The 21,328-nt window shown below is 41.2% G+C and overlaps 1 protein-coding gene and 1 long non-coding RNA gene across 2 annotated transcripts in view; one reads left to right on the top strand and one right to left on the bottom strand.

The window, feature by feature from the left end:
- Positions 1–21,328, bottom strand: part of SND1 (staphylococcal nuclease and tudor domain containing 1) — a 415,142-nt gene that overhangs the window by 263,612 nt on the left and 130,202 nt on the right. The window lies entirely within an intron of this gene.
- The window catches only part of LOC309632548, a 167,254-nt gene continuing 162,225 nt past the window's right edge, over positions 16,300–21,328 (top strand). Inside the window, exon 1 of the long non-coding RNA XR_014246973.1 lies at positions 16,300–20,693. This is a non-coding gene — a long non-coding RNA (uncharacterized lncRNA). The remainder of the gene's footprint in view (positions 20,694–21,328) is intronic.

The raw sequence follows: 21,328 nt of genomic DNA, 5'->3' as shown, positions 1-21,328 counted from the left end.
TCCTGGCAACTTGCCAGGAGGAGCCGGGTTTCGCAGTATCCAAAGAGGGAAAGAAGGAAAGCAGATTTCGGCAGCCTCACGTCCTTGAAGGGACTCGCCTGTCATCTACGGTGCACAGTGCAGGATTACGTTCCAAAGGAACTCGCTCTTCCCCAAATCAAAATACCTTTTCAAGACCATCATGCAAGTGGGAAAATATCTGTCTCTGGAGATTGCTCTCCTACTCAATTACATCAGCCAACTAAGAGCATTTTCAGAAGTTCTTGCTATTTAATGCACAGATGCAGGATTACGTTCCAAAGGAACTCGCTCTTCCCCAAATCAAAATACCTTTTCAAGACCATCATGCAAGTGGGAAAATATCTGTCTCTGGAGATTGCTCTCCTACTCAATTACATCAGCCAACTAAGAGCATTTTCAGAAGTTCTTGCTATTTACTGCACAGATGCAGTAAGGACAGGCGAGGGAGGGGGCAGGAGAAGGAGGAGGCCAAACATTAGGTCTTTTCACCCCCCCCAAGACCCTGTCAAGACTTTAAAGAATACTTTTAAGGCTCTAAGGGCTCCAAAATCATTATCCAAGGCACCACATGGGGTGCCTGCACTTAGCTACAAATTCTTCTGCAGGCATAGGGTCTGCCCCTCACAGACCTCAAGGCAAAAGAAGGTGAAGGGCTCCCGAGTACGAAGCTATGCAACCAGCAGCGAATCGCCTCCAGACCCAGGAAGAAAAGGGAAAGTGCGAAAGCCCTCAGAGCCCCGCCTCATCTTCTTTTCCCAGCGCGGGGACAAAAACTCTCCCCGACCCAGTGCTCTGAAAATAAAGATCCGCTCCAAGGGTGAGTGACGCCTGTGCCACCTTTCCTGGAGGAATGGTGAGGATGCAGCCGGTAAGACTGGGATAATGAGACAGAAAGGGCATCGAATCCTTGAAGAGAACAAAGCTCAGTTCAGCACTCCTGAAGTTAGACAAAAAGAGCCATCCCGGACATGAAATCAAACATTCCTCAAGCATTTGATGGCAACAAATGATCAAGAGTAAGTGGGTGGCTTGCTGTCATCCAGAGAACAGAGGCCTAGGTTCTCAACAATGATTCTGGCACCAGCAGCTCCTGGCTGCCAGCTTGCCTCAGTTTCCTCTCAAGAATCAGCAAGTTAAGAATTACCTGGCATTATATTAATACATAACTTCGCAGTGAAAACCCATGCAAAAAATGACTTGAAAATCCTGTAAAAATCAGGAAGGGACTAAATATATTAGTGCAAAATCAGGCAACTCTTAAGTTTGCATTCCAGGAATATTTCAGGTAATATGAACCCCATGGGGAAAAAACAGATCTACACGTGTTACTAAGAAACAAAGCTACTTGGCTAACTTTTACAACATCTAATATGGATGTTAACGAGAGCTAAAATATCAAGAGACAGAAGAGATAAGCCGAAGTTACAGCACTAATCACTTTCTGTCTTGCGTTACTATAATTTAATTACTTCTTGTAGGTCTTATCTTTCCTACCAGACCACAGGAGGGAAGATCTGTGAGAGGAAAAAAGAGCTTAATAATAACTATGAAGTGCCTAGTATAGTGCCATGTTCATAGAAAATGCCAACACGCAGAGACAATAAAACGGGGAATGCAAAAAGGCCTAGCTAAAAGATTTATTTTTCTAAACTCAAACTGCATTTCTGATTAGGGGAATAAGCGGAACTGGTCAGTATATAAAGAAAACTTTCAAAGAGATGGAGGAGGCAATATCACTGTGGATCCGTATCGCCGTTGCTAATGAGTATCTCATATAGCACCAGTTGAATGTGAACTATTTCTAATATCTCTACCTTCTGGCAACTTTTACCAGACATGATTCTATACTACACAAAGATAAGTATATTCCTGAATAAAGATTAAAAAGATTCTAGACTAGATATCTCACTGTACAACCATAAAATCTAGGCTCTTTGTAAGCAGTGATGCAAAAGCAGTACTCCTGGTAGTTTCAATGTGTTATGTTAGAAAAAAAACAATTTTACAAAATCTGAATAATTAGTGTTCTCTTTTGACCTGGCCAAGACTTTAAGGCAATCCTCTGCTCGCTACAAATTTGACGTAATGAATTCAATTACTTGTGATCTTTGAAATAACCCACTCGCAAATCTATCATTAGCTAATAGTTATCCTTACAGAACATGTATAATAATTCAAGTAAAGCTGAACTGATACTGTTAAAAAAAAATCAAGTGTGAGAGTTCAACACTAAATAAAATGATAGTAAGCTACAATATAAAAAGGGATAATTCCATTAATGTGGACTCCAAAGTACCACCATCCCACCTCCCTAAAAAATTCACGAATTTGAGATCATACTAAGCCTAAATTGCCGGGGTAGCATTTTTTGTGGTTAAGACAGAAGAAAAGGATAGTGAAAGATTGTACAGCCCTTCATTTGTCCTCAAAAGGCTAGTCTGTGACAATACTAAGAGGTGTGAAGTTTTGCTGAATGACGCACTCTTCATATGCTGCTCAAATGAGCAAACGAAGCCGAGAAGAAATAAAAATAGTGTCTCTCTATTAAGGCCTCTTTCTACAGAGCTAATAGTTCTGAAGATGGAGTGCAAACACGAATCAATGTTAACGTGGGAAACACCTTCATTGGGAAGGACACAAAAAAATCTACAAATAAGAAACCAGAGTTTAAAAGCAGAAGAGAAAATGGGGGTCTTCAAGGACCAGAGCAGGCCTGGGGGTCTGTAGGGTCATGGAAAGTCACAGGGACCGGCATATCTCAACTGGCTCTGCCCCTCTGCAACTTCTTTCCTTTTCACTGGAAGCTCCTAATTAACCAGTTGGCCCCAAATCTTGTTTTCTAGTAATGGAGAAATCGTCTCCCACATTTCTCACCCTTCATCCCCAGGCTAAAAATGGAGATCCAGTGCCCTCAGAAGAGACAACTCCGTTACTTAAAGTACAGGCTGCAAGCCAGATGAAATCCATCCAGCACGGTGATGTGCCACCGGCCCTCCCACAGTTCTAGAAGAGGAGGAAGGCTCCGGAGGAAAAGAAAACAAACCTCTTGCAATAGGAAGGCAATTTTCTCTGTAACAGACAGCAGGCTCGGGTGAGCCCATTCAGAAAAGAATATCATTTTGTTAGAGAAATGCTTCTTTGTGAATGCCTTCCCTTCTCCACCGTATTAAAAAATAATAATTATTATTAAAAGTTTCTTCCTGGAACAGCACAGAAGGGAAAATGATGCTGGGTGTGACACCATTATTTAGCTGGTGCCAGAGGAACCTCCAATTGAGCCAGATTTCCAGTCAAATTTGTGCAATAAATTGTGGTGCATTTCAGAAGCACAGGCCTGAATTATGTAAGCGCACAGCTTAGGCCTCCCTTTAGACACTGAGATCCTGCCTTGCCAGCTACATCACTCCAAGGTCTAAATCAGGCTGCCAGGTCTAGTGCCATATATTTTATCTACAAAATTCAAAGTACTCTCAGCCTGTGTTTAAATACTCAGCAAAATGGGGCCTGTACTTTAGGACAGATATCATTCTAACCCTACAAAGATGACTCTTTCGTACTGTACAGTCTGTCATCAATCAGAAAAATATAACATCTATCACCAACTACCACCATGAAGAAGTATGGGCAAATGAAATTAGCAGAAGTGTGAACAGCACAGACATTCAGAAGCAGCACCCAGGTGGCAAGGCAACGTTATTATATATACATGGCATGGCTTGGCTGACGGCAGAAAGAGACCTTGACAAGGCTGACTCCAGACCCGGCGGAGGCTGCTCCTGGGAAAGAGACTGGCCCTCCACCCAGATGAAAGAGACATACTCAGGGATGTGTCGGGGTTGTTTGGTGCCAGTTGCTGGCACCTAGTGAACCAGTAGACAAGTGACCAGATCTCCAGAACAGCCAGGTAAAGGTCAGAGGCAGGAGGCGTGAGCAGGGGGCATCTCGTCCTGCACCAGTGGGCGTTACCCACAGCTCTTCATCTCCGTGAGGAAGGACAGGGGACCTGAGACCAGGGCCTCGGTCCGTGACAAGGCAGTTTTAGCTCCTGCTTTATGTAATGTCACTTTAATTGTGCCTGTTTAACAATGTTTTTAGGTCAATCACGTCACCATCCCGTTTTGATAATCACACTCTTTCCTCACCTATAGCTGGCCTTCCAACCTAACCCCCTTAAAACAAAAGACTGTCTCTCTACCTTAAATTTCTACGCTTCATATTATTTCTAATCCCCACAGCAACCAATAAAGCTGGAACTATTAGCTCTTCTCAACTGAGAAGTTAGGTGTCCAGAGAAAAAACATGCCCAACGTAACATCATGCCAGAGCAAAAGACCCCAAAAGAGCCCAGGCTGGTATTTCTCTACCACCTGCCTCCCAACCACTGAGGCAGCAAGAACTGCCATCACACACAGGCTTTTGACTCCCATCCGGTTCCACACGCACCTCCCCCACAGACCCGAAAGGGTCAGTTCATTTCAGCACGGAATGCAGGCCTACCCAAAGCCACCAGCTCCTGGGAAGCTCAAGGAGATTAACTAAGTTGGACACACTATTTGTGCCAGTTATGAAGCTACTGTCACTCAGTTTTAAACCTAGCCTTTTTAAAATTCCACTTCGTGGTGCCGGGGTGGGAAAACTGCCAACCACATTTCTGCTTTGCCAGCTGGTTCCCTGTTAGGCTCTGCCAATAGAGGACGTTAAAGGGAGAATGGACAGCAAGAAAAAGGGACAAACTCTTTCCTATTCCAGTCAGCTTCTCCACAGCAATTCTTCTTCTTCTCAGCAATGGCAGCTTGTTCCAGTAGCACCAATGGATTCCAGCTCGCAGTTTTCCCAACACTCCCAGAAACAGTCTCAACATACCTCCTCAGAGTCACCAGAACCAATCAACTGGCAGCCCCCTCCTGGGAGGCCTGGGTCCCAGCTCCAGGGAGTTACTCTTCCCCCCTTCATCGGCTCAACAGAGATCTGAGTCCCACTTGGTCCAACCTCCAAATGCTTAAGTTTTCATATTTCAATCTCTTACTTGTACCCAGAGGTTGTAGCTGTGTCATGTGGTTAAAACCTCCATGTGACCCTTAGGGTTCTCTTTTTACCTTTTAAGTATTTCCATACCTGATTAATAATTCCTTATGTAAAGTCGTCTCTGTTAAAATAACTGCTGTGGTTTCTTGACCTGCCACTGTGGCCAAAAGCACTTCTCTATGTAACTAGACAAAATTTGTAACCATCAGAGAGGAACAGTCCAACTCTCTTGATAATCAACTGTCTCCTGAGAGAATACTGCCTCTTACCTGTTCCAGATACCTCTATACCTGGCCAATCCCAATATAGCAGGACTACCTACAATGTAAAATGTGCACCAAAAAAAAAAACCAAGAAAAATGGTTGGAGTGCACATGAAGAGCTTCCACAGTTAAAATAGTTAATGAACAGTAATGCTTGAGTATTTATTGGCTGGTAGCACAAGCATCACACTAGAGTAAAGGGAAGACTTCCAAGCCAGTAGGTGTCGAATCCACAGAGTCTACAAGATACAGAATTTAAGCAGTAAGAGAACAATGTACCCTAATTTTTTTTCCAGTACTTTGCTAGACTCTCATGAGTAGTGAATCATTTTGTGATTTTAAAGACCAACCATAACAGGTGTATATTCGTGGTTTAAGTTGGGATCACAGTAAAGATGGAAAAGTAAAAACCTTACCTGTGTCAGTGCAATTACCATATTGTGCGAAGAAGCACATACACACAATGTGAGGGTTAGTGGGGATGGCCAAACTCACAAGAACACCAACGAAATGTCATTTTTCTACTATAGCAAGATGGAAAAATGAGATCAATAACACCAGATTTGCTATTACATAGTTTATCATGAAACGTTGCTAGATGAATTCTAGAAACTTCTCTTAAGCCAACTGTCAAAAAAAGTGGAGCTAAATGGTTGCCAGAGACTGAGGGGAAGGGGAAAAGGAATTGATTAATGGGTACAGGGCTTCAGTTCTGCAAGATGAAGTAGTTTTGGAGATTTGTCTCACAATAATGGGAATATCTTAAACACTTCTGAATCATACAATTAAATGGTTAAGAATGTAAATTTTATGTTATGTGTTTTTTAACCACAAGGAAGAAAAAAGTGGAACTCATTCAAGGTAATATTCTGATTTAATTTGGGAGAAGCCATAGCACGTTAACAAATTCAAAACCCAAATAAACATGAGAATTTTCTGATATGAATCCTAATCTTTTGTTGGCTACAAAAAGGTATTAATTATGGATATAATCAAACATGCTAGCCCACTTCTGATCCCAACAACTATATTCCAAATTGTTTCCTTCCCGAACAAGCCCCATAACCGAATCTTCTACTCCCCTTTTTACGTTATTCCAGTGCCTGGATGTGACTGCAATCTCAATGCTAAAGACTTTGCTTACTAAAATGCCAAACGTGGGCTTCCCTGCTGGCGCAGTAGTTAAGAATCCGCCTGCCAATGCAGGGGACACGGGTTCGAGCCCTGGTCCAGGAAGATCCCACATGCCATGGAGCAACTAAGCCCGTGCGCCACAACTACTCAGCCTGCGCTCTGGAGCCCGTGAGCCACAACTACTGACGCCTGCGTGCCTAGTGCCCGTGTTCCGCAACAAGGGAAGCCACCGCAATGAGAAGCCCGCACATCACAACGAAGAGTAGCCCCCGCTCACCGCAACTAGAGAAAGCCCAGCACGCAGCAACAAAGACCCAACTCAGCCAAAAGTAAATAAATAAATAAATTTATTTTTAAAAAGTAAATAAATAAATCTATTTTTAAAAATAAATAAATAAAATGCCAAGCGTTCTGCGAGGCCATACTCAAATGCCACCCACCATCCTCAGGAAACCTTCTGAGCTCTCTAATCAAATATCCTGTCTTCTCTCTTGGTTCATCTGGCCCAAGTCAGTATATACGTGTCTTATATCTCATAGGTGATTCGAAACTATTTAAGCTTAAAAACAGCATCTGACTCATCTTTTTAATCCCACTGTACTCATTTGATCCTCAACAGAATTCAACAGTCAGCAAATATAATATTTTTGTTACGGATGAAGGAAAAGAGGCTCAGTGTAATTTAGACTAAAGCTCACAACAGCAGAAAATGGCAGGGGCAAAAACTGAACTCTAATTTAACCAACTCTGAAATCCATGGCCACTGGATTCTATTACAAGGCATCTAAAGACCCTATGATGCCTCCCCAGCTTAAAGCAAGAGAGAAGTCATTTTCTCCTTCCAAGTAATAAGCTCTTTGTACTACAGGAGTAGAGTTCATATGCAAAAAGAACAGGGAAACCAGTTTCAGCCTGAGCACTCCCTACAAAGCACCCCTGCCCCCAGTGGAGATGTGCACAAGGTGACCTCCTCAGCCGGAACCCCAGCTCTGCCTCACCGCTAGGTGACAGGGATGCTGGGTGGCCCCTAACAAATGTTGCTGAATGTGAGAAAACTATCCAGGGTCACTGCTAATGAGAAGACAGAACATCTTGCCACTTAGCTACAGAACGTTCACCTAATAAATCTTACAGATTTGAACACAACCCAAGACCAGGAGGTTACTGGAAAAGACAAACAAAATATTTGGAACCAGCAGCTTAAAAATCCACATCCCCACTGCCATACTTCCAAAAGATAAGGTATAATGCATATGGTTTGTTATCAGTACTAATCAGAAATAAAAGAAAAGGCTATAAGTAAAAACAAAACCAAAAAAAATCACCTAATATTTCCTTCTGAACAGTTTAACGGTAATATATGGTCACTTATTCTACCGAGGATATTCCTCTTTTTTCCTTGATTTAGCTTTATTGATCTAATTTTAATCAAGGACAAGTGTACAGCAAAGGATAAAGGGTCAGCAACCCAAATGCAGTGGGGAAACAAGAAAAAACCATTCTAGTTCAGCAAATGGATCAGCTTATTAATGGGCCTAGAAGTCCTATCACGGCCATGTGACACAGAGAATTAGGCACTGTGGAAAACCAATCTGCACGCTCTTTTTTAACTGCGGTACACTGTATTTCCTTAAAGACAAAAACGGTCTTTTGCAGGATGGGATGCTGCCCAGCACACGCGAACCGTAGATGTTTAGGTTATAATACGGAAACAATACCATTATGTAGGATATTCACTGCTGTGTTGAGAACTGGAAAATCCCCTTAGCTGTGAAAAATTTCAGTTAGTTGTCTTACACTAATTATGAACTAAGATTTAATCAGACAGGAATAGGCTCAAGTTAATGCACGTATAATTTATGAATTTTTTTAAAAGATTTACCAATCGATTTGAGTGTAACCAAGGGTTATGTTTAAGCGTCTTAAGTGAATTAATATACTGACAGTTGATGGCACTATAAATCTACCATTAGCAGCAGGTCACCACAGGTCACTTCTTGTCAGCAATGTACTGGCCTAGCACACAGAACCCACTAGAGCACTGGAGAGAGAAACAGAGGGATGGACTGCTGGGGAGGGGAGAGGTGGCTTGAGCTAGAGAGAAGTCATTCTGGGGCTTCCCTGGTGGCGCAGTGGTTGAGAGTCTGCCTGCCAATGCAGGGGACACGGGTTCGAGCCCTGGTCCGGGAAGATCCCACGTGCTGCGGAGCAACTAGGCCCGTGAGCCACAACTACTGAGCCTGCGCGTCTGGAGCCTGTGCTCCGCAACGAGAGAGGCCACGATAGTGAGAGGCCCGCGCACTGCGATGAAGAGTGGCCCCCGCTTGCCGCAACTAGAGAAAGCCCTCGCACAGAAACGAAGACCCAACACAGCCAAAAATAATAAAAAATAAAAAATAAAAAAAAAGAAGTCATTCTGCATTAAAGTACGAAAACAGCATCAAGTGCCAGTCGCTGGAAAAAATCGTCCCTGTTCTCCAGAGAGAAAAAAAAACTCAAAAGGAGAAGCTTGACATACAAACCACAAAATTACAGGATTGGTAAAGAAATACAAGGTGCTGTTAAGAATGGAGAAATTGAAGTGCCTCAATTCTTCAAAAGGTCAGCTATGCTTCATGAGGAGGTGAGATCTGAGCTGAGTCTTGAAGGATGACCAACTGCTACAGAGATGTGCGAAAGTGTGGCCCATTTGGGGAAGTAAGAAGTGGCACTGGAAACACAAAGGTAAAACAAAAAAGGAAAAGAGGTAGGAGAATCAGGCCACCAAGGAACCAAGGGAGAATGGAGTTTGAGAAGACAAGAGTCAGCACATTCAAAGTGGTCACAATAAGGACAGAAACGTGCCCACTCAAGATGGCAATAACTTCAGCAAGAGCAATTTCAGTCAGTTTTAGCAGGTTGAATAGTTGATAAAATGGGGGTGGCTAGGGTACACTAATCTTTCAAGAAAGAGTGGTCGCCAAAAGAAGGAAGCCAAGGGAGAACACCAGATTTAGTCCCACAAAATAAGTAAATAAGTGAAAATCATCTTTATTGGATGATTTAATAAATTAAAGGCAAGGGGAAGGACAGAGGGTTGACATAATTTTCATCATATAAAGATCTGATTATGAATAATTCATAAATATTCTACTTCCTATCCTTCTAATCACAAACTGTATGATCTGAGAACTACGTATTTATCTCCAACAGGAAATTAAACTTATTCATCTCTGTAGCCCCCAGCTCCTAGGACTGGGTCTGACATATGGTACACATTCAATTAATGTTTGTTGAATAAAATTACTTAATCTCTCTAGGCTTCATTTTCCTCCTGTTAGAAAAGGGGGGAAAAAAGTGGCTGGGTCTAAATGCTAAATGTTCCTTCTATCTCTAAATGCCCATCAGTCTGTAAATGTTACATAAAATGGATCGGTTCCCTATGATTCCCTGAAAATTTGCCATGTTTTAACATTCACATTCAAGTAAGGCATGAGAACATCAAAGCTGCATCCATTCACCTAAAAATGAAAATATATGGTATTCTTAAGATCCTCCTTTGAGGTGGAAATATCTTCCCCAAATCAGGTCACAGAAAGGAAATAGAAGACTGATCTCTTTAGAAAATGTTTTGATGAGTCTCTTTCGCCCTCCCCTTCCCCAAGGTCACTGTCAGTCTCCAAAGATATGGGCAGTACTTGGAAACCTTAAAAATGTAAAAGAAACCTTTTAAAGTTCATTTTTAAAAATTCAAAAGTAATAAATCTGCAATTGTGTAAATGTCTTATTTCTTCTAGGCCTAAGCTGTTTAAGTTTTAATCCAAATTGGGAGCTAGGAAGCAGGAAAGAACAGAGAGAGAAGGAAAATAAATGAAGCCCCAAATTTCAGAGTAGAGATGCCCCTGGGATCTGCAGACAGATAATAGAAATACTTGTGAGACATGAAAACATCAACACTAATCAACAGCACTCAAATGAATAACCAATTTCCCATTATTATCAAGAAAGCCATACAGCCTTAAAAATCAGAAGGCAATTATGTCTGCTATTACTGTGAAATGCCAGATAGAACCAGACTCTGAAGAGAGGATGACTCAAACCTGTGGCCCACCTCACCACCACCAAGTGTGTGTGTTTGGCGGGGGGGGGGGGCGCGTTTAGCAGCTGTAGTTAAGACAAAGGTATTGATTCATCATCATCGCCACACCCTACAACCCTAATAACTCCACTGGCCCCTCAGATCTCTCCAGTCTTTTCTAGAACTTCCATTCAACCTGCAAAATCAGAATTTAAATATAAAATAGTAGGACCTCATCCACATGAATTCTGAACACACGGGACAGATAATTTAATCTAGCCTAATCCACAGGAAATATTTAGATTACAGGCTTTAGTGATAAAGTTTTGGCCTGAGACTATTTCCAAAGAAACCAGAATTAATCCCCAAGTGGTGGTGTGTTCATACTTGGTAAATTAACACTTTGTCCTGTACGCATTTAGTTGACTATTCTGTTGATGGATCCAAATTGAAATCAAGTAGAACTGTTTAAAATTTAGTGCAGGGAAAAAAAAAAATCCCAATGTAACAGAATACTAGTGATTATTCATGGTTTTAAAAGACTCTCCTCTCTATATTAAGAACTTAAAAAATCGTTTCTTTACGGTTATTTTCCCAGTGCTTCTGCAACATAAAATTGACGATTGGTAAATCAATTTATTTGCAGCATTCCAGAAAAATTATAATGAGGAGCTATACCTTTTCCCTTTGTGTTTCCAATGCCTTTAAACTATGTCTTTGTAAAGTTAACAGATTATCGTTATTTAATTTAGCACCAGTAAAGCTAAACTGTTCAAAAAGAGGGGATATAAGGGATGAAGAAAACATTAACAGCTTTAATTTTTTTATCCCATTTTTTTCAACAGGTTTATACAGCGTTCAATGATAACAGATATTATCCCTCGCCATTCTACACCAAGATTATAACCTAAGAATTATGAGTGGCAGGGTACAGGATTCAGTAGAAAGGGTTCCAGCGAGCAGGTGGACGCATGACAAGGATGGGAAGCTTACTGTGTATACCAGAGGCACCCTCGCAAAGATATGGTGGAGAAACTATAAGCAAATATGCAAATTTTGGCCTATCATAAAGGGGAATCTTATTCAGACAACCCATATGGGTTATGTATATGATATTTATCCATTTAATCATTCCAAAATTCCTTGTAGTTTGCATATGCTCATACTTTTCTAAGAAAAAAATAAACAAGCAGTTAAGAAACCTACAGCAAAGGATGACAGTAAAGCCAAAAACAGATCAAAGAAAAAGCAGAAAGGAAAGAGATGCATCCACAGTCCTTGAATCGAGGAGGAGCTGTGACCAGAGATCGGGATCTCCGTGGTTCATTTTAACTCTTGTGCAAGTCCCCGTACTACAAAAGCAGCGGGATATATGGTTAACAAAGGGTGGACAGGGAAATTGTTCCAAATGAGATTTTAAGTGAGTCATGCTCAGTAACCCAGACAATCTCATTTACTTATCTAACTGAACAATGTATTTTTTCCAAGAAGCCATTAAGAAGACATTGCATATGCCTAAAATACAGTGATCATTTTAAAATGAAATTCAAGACAAAATGATATGGGTATCCTTTACAGCTGCAGCTTGACCAAATTTAGCCTCAAAATTTTAAATTGAAATGTGGTGAAACCTTGGGTCTTTAAGTATAATCAAAGAAGGCAAACATGAGAGAAGGAGGAAAAAAACAACTGATGTCAACAAATCACAAAAAACTGGTGTGCCCCAGGCTTCAAGAAGCGTCCTGAAAACGTCCCTACCGTTTTTTAAAGACATCTTTCCTAATTCAAGTAGATGTGAAAGTACACACCAAAATTGTTTTATTTTCTTCTGTACATGCTTAGAAAGAAGAAAGACAAGAGGAAGGTCCTGGGACTAAATAAACATGCTGCATAGCTTGGATTATTAAGGCAGCCAGATCTTCTGCAATTTCAGTACCACCTAAATTCAATGATCTGTGCCACGAGTCAGATAATAGACAAATTTAAGTATCTAATACATATTGTTCTTAAACACTATCCAGTCAGCCACCATTAAATACCATTTTGCTAGCCTGTAAAATTGATATTTCATATCCAGGGAGTGTACAATGGATAACTTGGGAATGCATTCAAGGCTTTGGACACACATTTAAGGTTTTGCAAATAAACATTAAAAATCAATTCAACAGCAAGAATGCTAACTAAATTTCATGAATATCGAACGTCTAGCAATTACAGTCACCCAGAAAGATACTGACTTGTTAAATTACTTTCAGGCCAAAAGGCTTCGATGGCTCAAATTCCCCAGTGGCCACCATGGATGGTATTTCTTAAAGAATGTCATCTCACCACTAATAAACTTATATAAAGGATTGTCTTTCTTTCCTCTTTGAAGAGCATGCATCAGAACACACAAGATGAATCAATATCATTTCTGTCTCTGTATAATCAGGAACAAACTCACAAAACTCAAGTAGTCATTAAACAATCTTGGGGAGGGCTTCACGTCTCACAGGTTTCCTCAGTGCTGTTCATCTTCCAATTAGTTTCCCCTCTGACTAACCCTTTCCTCCCTTCCACTGGTCAATTACAATGCCCTCCTTTAAGTCAGCCCCCTTGCATGACTACCAGATTTCTTCAGTTCTTTCCATTCTCACACTGCACTTCCAATATTCTACATTTCAATAAACAGAACCTTTAAAAATTTTTCCTGCTTCGTTCCCATCCTCACATTTCCAGCCTTTCTGTCAATTTCACTACATACACGAGAGACTCAAAAACTCAAGTCTGTAAAACTAGGGCTTGTGGTGAAATTTTCCCCAGTTTTCAAAAAATGAAACAAAGGGGACAGCAATGTGTTAAGTCTGAATTTGACCAAATTTATTGTAAATTATTCCAGATTGAAGGACTGTTTATTATTCTTAAAAATACGTGTTACACACACACACACATTACGTCTTGGGAATTAGTTTTTCATTCTTTTAAGGAATAATAATGTCAGAAGAGGTGAGGTACTTTTCTCAAGTTTTAAAACTGGAAGGATGAGTTAGTGTTCCAGAGAGAGAGAGACACAAGATAAGCAGTAGGAAAGAACGGAGAGTTCAGAAAGGAGGTAAATGCTGGATAAGGAGGCAGGGCAAGTTCAGCCAGGGCCTAGTGCTGTTTGCCAGGCAGAGGTGTTAACCTCTGGAATGGAGGAACGAAGACAACTTTCTGGGAAGGGGACAGACGTGTTTGGAATTTTACAAAGACCAACTAAGCAGCAGTGTGGAAAGACAGACTGAAGAGAGTGATATTTGAAACTGGGGCCCAAAAGCTTGTGCAATGGTTAAGACAAATATTGAAAACTTCAACAGCAGGGGGAGGAGGAATTTTGAGACAGTACTCTAAAGCTTAAATCAGTTAATATGTATAAAGTACCTAGGTCACTACAATATGACCCATACATAGAAACTCAAGTCAATACCTTTCTGTTCACTTTGTTTTCCTTATACCTAAGAATACCATCTGGATATGGTATAAATAGCCATATCTTTCATTAGCCATAAATACCTGAGAACCCAAGGTTTCAGTTTAACGTGTTTCCTCTCCATACAACCAAAAAGGCAAAATAAAATAACTGGTGTTTGTGCCCACCTTCATGAAAACTGATTATCCAAATCCAAACTACAGTCATGTTATGACATGACTAAAGTCATAACCAAACCAGGGAAAATTTAAGAAGTCTTCAAGGCAGAGCATAAAACAATCTGGGCACAGTAGGTGCTCAATAAATACTTCATGACTGAGGATAAATTACTCTCATGAAATATCACATAAAGCAGAACAGCAAGGAGAGGCTCGGGCGATGTCCAAGTTCAGCTACTACAAGAGTCCCCAGAAACATTCAAGTATGCTTGGCCTACTACCACTCTCTTTAGAGTTGGTAAACTTGATTATAAACATGTTAAGAGCACTCAACCTCTCTAATAAGTACAAGCATATAAGAGCTAAAAATGGAAGGAAATTCATCTCCTTATGACACCAAACAACTGTGCTTATAGCTGCTGTTAGTCTGTTAACACAAACATTCATCAGGGGAAAAGGAGAATCACAACATTCTGCTAATCACTGTCTGATGACCAGTATCTTGTCAGTCAATGGGGAGAAGAAGCCAGTTCCTTTGGGCAAAAATTGTTCATATCTAATAAGGCTTCAAAAAATCTAAGAAAGGTTGAAGTAGATACAATAAGGATATTGAAGAGGTTAGGTAACAGCTGTCAGACTTCACTCTGTAACAGCAGGCACATCTGCTTCAACGTCTGCTGGGGACAGTAGTAGCTCTACATATGTACTAGAAAGTGCTTCATGCGGGCCTCAGAAGGTGAGGTGATAACTGCCCTTTAAAGGAAAGAGAGCCAGAATTGATATCCCTCCCCCGTTTTCTATGAGCAGGGGCTTACCACCAGTCCCCATACCTCAGCAATATCTTTGTTGAATTAAACGAGGAAATTACTGTATAGTAATTACATGTACATTACTATACTGCCCCAATGGGTCTCTTTCCTATTTATCAAAAGCAGAAACTCTAAAGTCAAAAAGAGGAAGACAATGCCTCCTCTGCTAGACAGTTCCAGTCCTCCGCATTTCCATAGCAAGTAAATATTAAATAGCAGTTGAAAAACTCAGCGAACATGTTCACTGGCACTCCTCAGAGGTAGGGCAGACACTACCCCTCCAGCTACACAAATGGTCAGAAGCCCCACGGTGCACAACCCAAAACCATACCTGGTTTGCATAGGAGCAGCGGTCCAGGTGGGGTTTTAGTTACATTTTCTAACTTCCATACAACCTTAAGGACCTAATAGGCTGACTGAATTACGACTCTCTTGTCAAATTAAAAATCAGTACTTGGTACAGTAGCCAATTAAGTTCTATTTTCAGCAAACTAACAACCCATATCTGCCCCCAAAGGATTGTAACCTATGACAGAATGAGGTTTAAATAGAAAAATAAGCCATCTTTAAACAGCTCCGAGAGCTTAACCTCAAAGGAACTGCACAAGAGTGCAGGCCCGTGTCAGGATGCAGGGTCCTAGTATTGGTTTTCAAACTCATACACATGTGTCACAAAAACCACTACTCTGATTAAGATCCTTCTAAATTAACTTCCCTTTTCCCCCTGGAAAACAATCAGACCCCAACGGTAATCATTCTCAACAACCATAAAGGAGGTCAGTGTGTTTAAATTAATCTCCCTGGCCTGGGAAAGGCAATCAAGAAACAACAGGAAATCAGACAGGTAAATAAGGTATTGACTGTTACTTAGGATCCTGCCAGGCAGGGCATGAAACTATTCTCTGCCTCCTTGACAAAAGATGTGCAGCCTTGAGGAGAACCACAGATATTGTAGCTTGATCACAAAGATACCTGAAAGAAACTGGTAAGAGTTTTGTGGGAACTTGTCTTAAGTGGAAATGGGAATCTGGACTTGGCTCTGCAAATAATTCTCTAATTTCAGTATCTTGGGTTTCCCCTCTATGAAATGGTTATTGTGAATAATCCAGGTAATTATCATCATGTATTTTATGAGATTACAAATCTAAACATACTTTGAATATTTTCATAATTATTAGAATGACATTTCATTATGATTTCTTTTACTTTAATTATTAGTAAGAGAAAGGAAAGCGCTATCAAATATATAAGCATCTGGCTAATTTGCTCTAAGGCTAGCCAAAAGTCATTCCTGGGATAAACAGAAGGACTTATAAGTCAAATCATGAAACAAGGTTCCGACTCCAATTTGTTCTTCTGAAGTTTTCATTTGGAATAGAAAAGTTTTCTTCCTTTCTTAATTCCTACGGAACCACAAATGCTGCTATTCCTTCTGCCCCAGCAACTTGGTATAACTGGAATGAGTTACAATTAAAAAGGGAATTAAATATCATAGGCAGTAATAAACCAGTTTCCATTTTTCTTGATGTATAGTTCAATTATATCAATTAGCATAATGAAGGGGGAAAAAGGCAGGATCATTGCCACATGGTATAAGCAAGCTTCATCAAGAACCACCTACCTCACTTATGAGGAATGTATAGAAATATAAGTGCAGAAGCACTGTTTCTATGGCGACCTAATCGGTCTTGCCATTTTCATGAATTATAAGCCATAGAATCACAGGGCCTGTGGGTTGGAAGGGAACTTAAAAGTGTACCTCTAGCCTCCTATGCACTGTCAAATCCCCTCCACAGTATTCCTACCATCTGGTTATTCAGCTCATGTGTCAAGGCCTTCGATGAAAGGAAACTAACTTCCTGGGACAGCCCACTCTCTCTCACTGAACACCTTTCTCAGAAAGTTCTTTTTTCATATTAAGCTAAAATGTTTCCCTATAACTGGTCCTAGTTTTACTCCCTAATGTCCAACTCACTGCTGTTCTGGCAAAATCTTCCGTTGGTAGGACTATCCCCTCTAGCACTTTTGGCCCCCTACCCAGTAAAAGTGTTCCCCAGTGATGTGCACCAAGGCAATGTCCGTACACATTTCCAACTTCCCACCATTAATAACCAGTCTAAAAGCAAGTATTATAGAAAGGAACTTAGGAAATTTAGGCCACATCATGGGACTTTAGAAGTTTGGCCCTTTTTGCCAAGAAATGGGGAGCTTTTTAAAAAGTTGAGGATAAGGAGAGTGACAGAATCAGAGGTATGTTTCAGGAAGATTAACATAGCAGCCATATATAGAACTGGATTAGAGGGGGGACAACTGGAGAGAAGGAGGCCAGGTAGGAGGCCATTACAGTGTTAGAGGAAAGATGTAATTAGGACCAGAACTACTCACAAGGTGCTCTGGTCAACAGCACACTGTCCAAACCAATTTTAAATGACTCCAATCACCATGAAGCCCTAGCCTTCATGATGTACGCTAGCGTAATGAGTCACTACCATTCCAGTCAGAGAACAGACTTCTTCATGTGCTGCAACAATCCCCCCCATGGTGTGAAGCTGAGCTAAGGGATTTTTGCATAGAATATTTAATATGCAAGTATGCAGGTGGGTACCCTGCCTTATTACATATGGGCTAATTAGGAAGCACATTATTTGTAATGCATTAGCATAACAAATCAACTTAAAATGACACTTGAGAATAGGCCATTCAAAGTGAAAGCCAAGATTATAAATCTAAGTCTTTCAACAGGAAAAAAACCCACCTGACCTAAGGGAAGCAGGCAGCTCTCAGCTAGATGGATGTGCAAAATGAAGTCAGAGGCACCTTATTTGGGGATCCAAAGTGAGCCAGAGCTACTAAATAAGCTTGACTGACAAGAACAATTACAAACTACATAATATTTGAATACATACTACGTAAGGCACAATATGAATCCCATTTAATATTCACAAAGACTAAGATTTCAACAGTATCATCATTTTACAGATGAGGAAACCAGAGCTCAAAGGTCCTGAATAACTCATCCAAGGTTAGTCATTACCAAGTCACAGACTTGAAGAAGACTTGAAACCCAGGTCACTCTGACTGCAAACTGTCCTCTTGCTACAGCATTCAATTCAGAAATTACCTTAACAATATAACAAGGACAAGGCAAACGATTTGAAGACACACGTAAAAGGGACCGGCAAGAGGGTGGACAAACATGACCACCTTGGGTCAAGAAACCCTACACGGAGCGTAAGGGGCAGAGTACAACATCAAGGGCAAACTTCTGAGAAAGGCCGACAGAGCTACGAGGCTGAGCAAGAAAGGCCACAAGCAAAGGAAGGTATCAATACCTTTTTTCAGCAAGGTCTTTGGGGTACAGACAGTGGACAACAAAAACAGTGTCTTCTCTCGTGAAACATAGGAAGGCTCATCATGTGTTCTGCAATAGTCAAAAATGTCTATGGTATGGCAGAAAAATTTCACAAGTCAACCAATTTTCTTCTGTAAGCTGACAAATATATTGGGCTTTCCCTTTCACCACCTTGAAATACATTCTTCTCTGGAGTATACCGTGGTTATGCCTTTTTGAAGTCAAGAAACGTAATACCCAATATCATCCAGTACGGCAGCTATGCTTTTCTTACTGCCCATTCCTTTCACTGTCCCCAAGCATGGACACCCAAACTTGCTCTTCCAAGTATCCTAGTCAGCAGGTAGAGTACAGACACCCAAATCTGTGTTACAGGCTAAAAGAATATCAATTCCAGGGCTTCCCTGGTGGCGCAGTGGTTGGGAATCCGCCTGCCAATACAGGGGACACGGGTTCAATCCCTGGTCCGGGAAGAACCCACATGCCACAAAGCAACTAAGCCCGTGCGCCACAACTACTGAGCCTGTGCTCTAGAGCCTGCGAGCCACAACGACTGAAGCCCACGTGCTACAAGTACTGAAGCCTGCATGCCTAGAGCCCGTGCTCCGCAACAAGAGGGGCCACTGCGGTGAGAAGCCCACACACCGCAACAAAAAGTAGCCCCGCTCGTCGCAACTGGAGAAAGCCCGCGCGCAGCAACGAAGACCCAACGTAGCCAAAAATAAATGAATTAAAAAAAAAAAAATCAATTCCAAAGCGGTTTCCTCTGCCAAACCCTCCCCTAGGTCAATCAAACTTTACCAGCTCTTCCTTAGAGCTCTTCAGCATTTATCTCTACTATCCACGATGGTATTTTGCACATAATGTTAAAGTATCATTCTAACAATTTGGTTTTTCCCGAAGTTCAATCCCCCTTCTGCCACATGAAGGCCGTACTTCCTCTTTATAGGGAAGTGTTTCCACTTGTTATTGGCAGGTGTTAAGAGAGGGTGGCGAGGAGGTGCAGTGAGGGCCTTGATTCTAAAACAAAGCTGCAATGACTGGGACTTTCCTCTTAACAAGCTGGGTCACTGGATATAACATCTTAAGAGGTACAAAATTCACTATTTGTGAACAAGGATAAAAAGGGGCCTACTGGCTAAAAATCAGGAGGTGAGCATGCGGAAGACTACAGAAGAAATGTATCCAAATTCAAGGTTGACAAAAGAATAAGAACGTGCTTTGCCTGAACCCACAAATCCCAAAGGATAAAGGGCAGGCACATTCTTAAAACTCATCTGCCCCTGAGCAGACATTGCTGTTCTGAGCTAGAGTAAAACGGAGCCGTGTTTGAATAAGCACTAGTGCGGAAGTGACTGCCACCCCAGCATCCTCCTTCCTGTGGTCTGGCCATAAATGTCTTGAAGCCTTGACCTTAAGAAATACCTACTGTTTCAGACTACCCACTGCACTTATATGTCTAAATGGCACAGTGACACAGTCTCTCCCCTTAATTTCCTCACTACACCCATCTATACAAGTAATACTACTTTCACACATTTTACTTAACCCTTATAATTATAGGCCTTTGCTACACTATGCCCAAGAAGGTGAAGACTAGGAGGATAATAATGTGCTGGGTCATAGGAATATTTTATAAGAAGATTCCTATTTTGCCCAGGAAACCGCGTACTGCATAGTCTGACCTCCAGGACACAAAACTGCAAACACACTCCACATCTTCTGCTTAAACGTCACTGCCCCACATATTTCCCATCTTTTTAAAAACCACCACCACCACCACTGAATCTTACATTAAACAAGAAATGTAAATTGTTCATTTCCACAGATTATCAAAGTTGGCACGTAAAAATCATGAGGAAAACTGGCAGATTCGTTTATTTGGGCAAAAGTTACCCCTTGCTTTTGAAGATCAACCCAAATAAATGAATTATTCAGATTCCATTAACTTTTGCCCTAAAACAACAGGACAGGGGCCAATGAGATGACGATTTTACGACAGTTTGACCAAAACATAAAATGGTCAATATAAATTCATGGGCTGATTAAAAAGCGGAGTTAGAAATACCTGTTCGCTATATAGACCAGTAAATTTCTATTAAGATGACACAGAATGGGACTTCCCTGGTGGCGCAGTGGTTGAGAATCCGCCTGCCAATACAGGGGACACGGGTTCAATCCCTGGGCCAGGAAGGTCCCACATGCTGCGGAGCAACTAAGCCCGAGAGCCACAACTACTGAGCCCGCGTGCTTCAACTACTGAAGCCCATGCGCCTAGAGCCCGTGCTCCACAACAAGAGAAGGCACCGCAATGAGAAGCCCGCGCACCACAATGAAGAGTAGTCTCCGTTCACCACAACTAGAGAAAGCCCAGGCACAGCAACGAAGACCCAACACAGCCAAAAATTAAAAAAACAAAGAGTTGAGTCCTTTAAAAAATAAAAAAGATACAGATTATAATCCTAACAACGTCCAGTTTCCTACAAAAAAATATTTCTAGTTTCAAAGGAAAAGTGAACCAGTATGGGAACACTTGTATTGCATCACTCAAGGTTTACACAGGGTATCAGTGGCATCTTGTTCATACTTGAAGGTCAGTACACTAAGTAGAGTTCTTCCTGCCACCTGTCCTGTGCTCTGTGATTTTTTTTTTAACTGTTTTTCACCTTGAACAAATGTACAGTTTTCTAGCTGTTGATCCTTCTTTAATTTTTGTAATTCTACACTGCAGTCGAGACTCAAACCAGGATATAACATGAGAATACATTTATTTTTACTCTTCAAACTTTAGTAGCTGCCACTCCTTAGCAGCATTATCCTGGGAAAATTTAATCAAACTATCTGTGCCTCAGTTTCCTCATCTATAACCGGGGAGCATAAATCCCTTTAGTCACATACTGTTACAAGGATTAAATCTACAGCACCTGTCAAGGACTGAGAAGCAGCATTTAGCACACTGGGAGCCATCAACAAATATTTGTTACTGCTATTCAAATCTAAGCCACTAGAGAGTTCCAAGTAGCAGCAGCTAGCAACTTGAGGAAACGTGCACACACCTTCT

The sequence above is a fragment of the Balaenoptera borealis genome, assembly GCF_965194805.1.
Source record: "Balaenoptera borealis genome assembly, chromosome: 7".
Taxonomy (NCBI): Eukaryota; Metazoa; Chordata; class Mammalia; order Artiodactyla; family Balaenopteridae; genus Balaenoptera; species Balaenoptera borealis.
The sequence above is the reverse complement of the archived record's forward strand: the minus strand, read 5'-3'. Positions and strand labels throughout refer to the sequence as shown.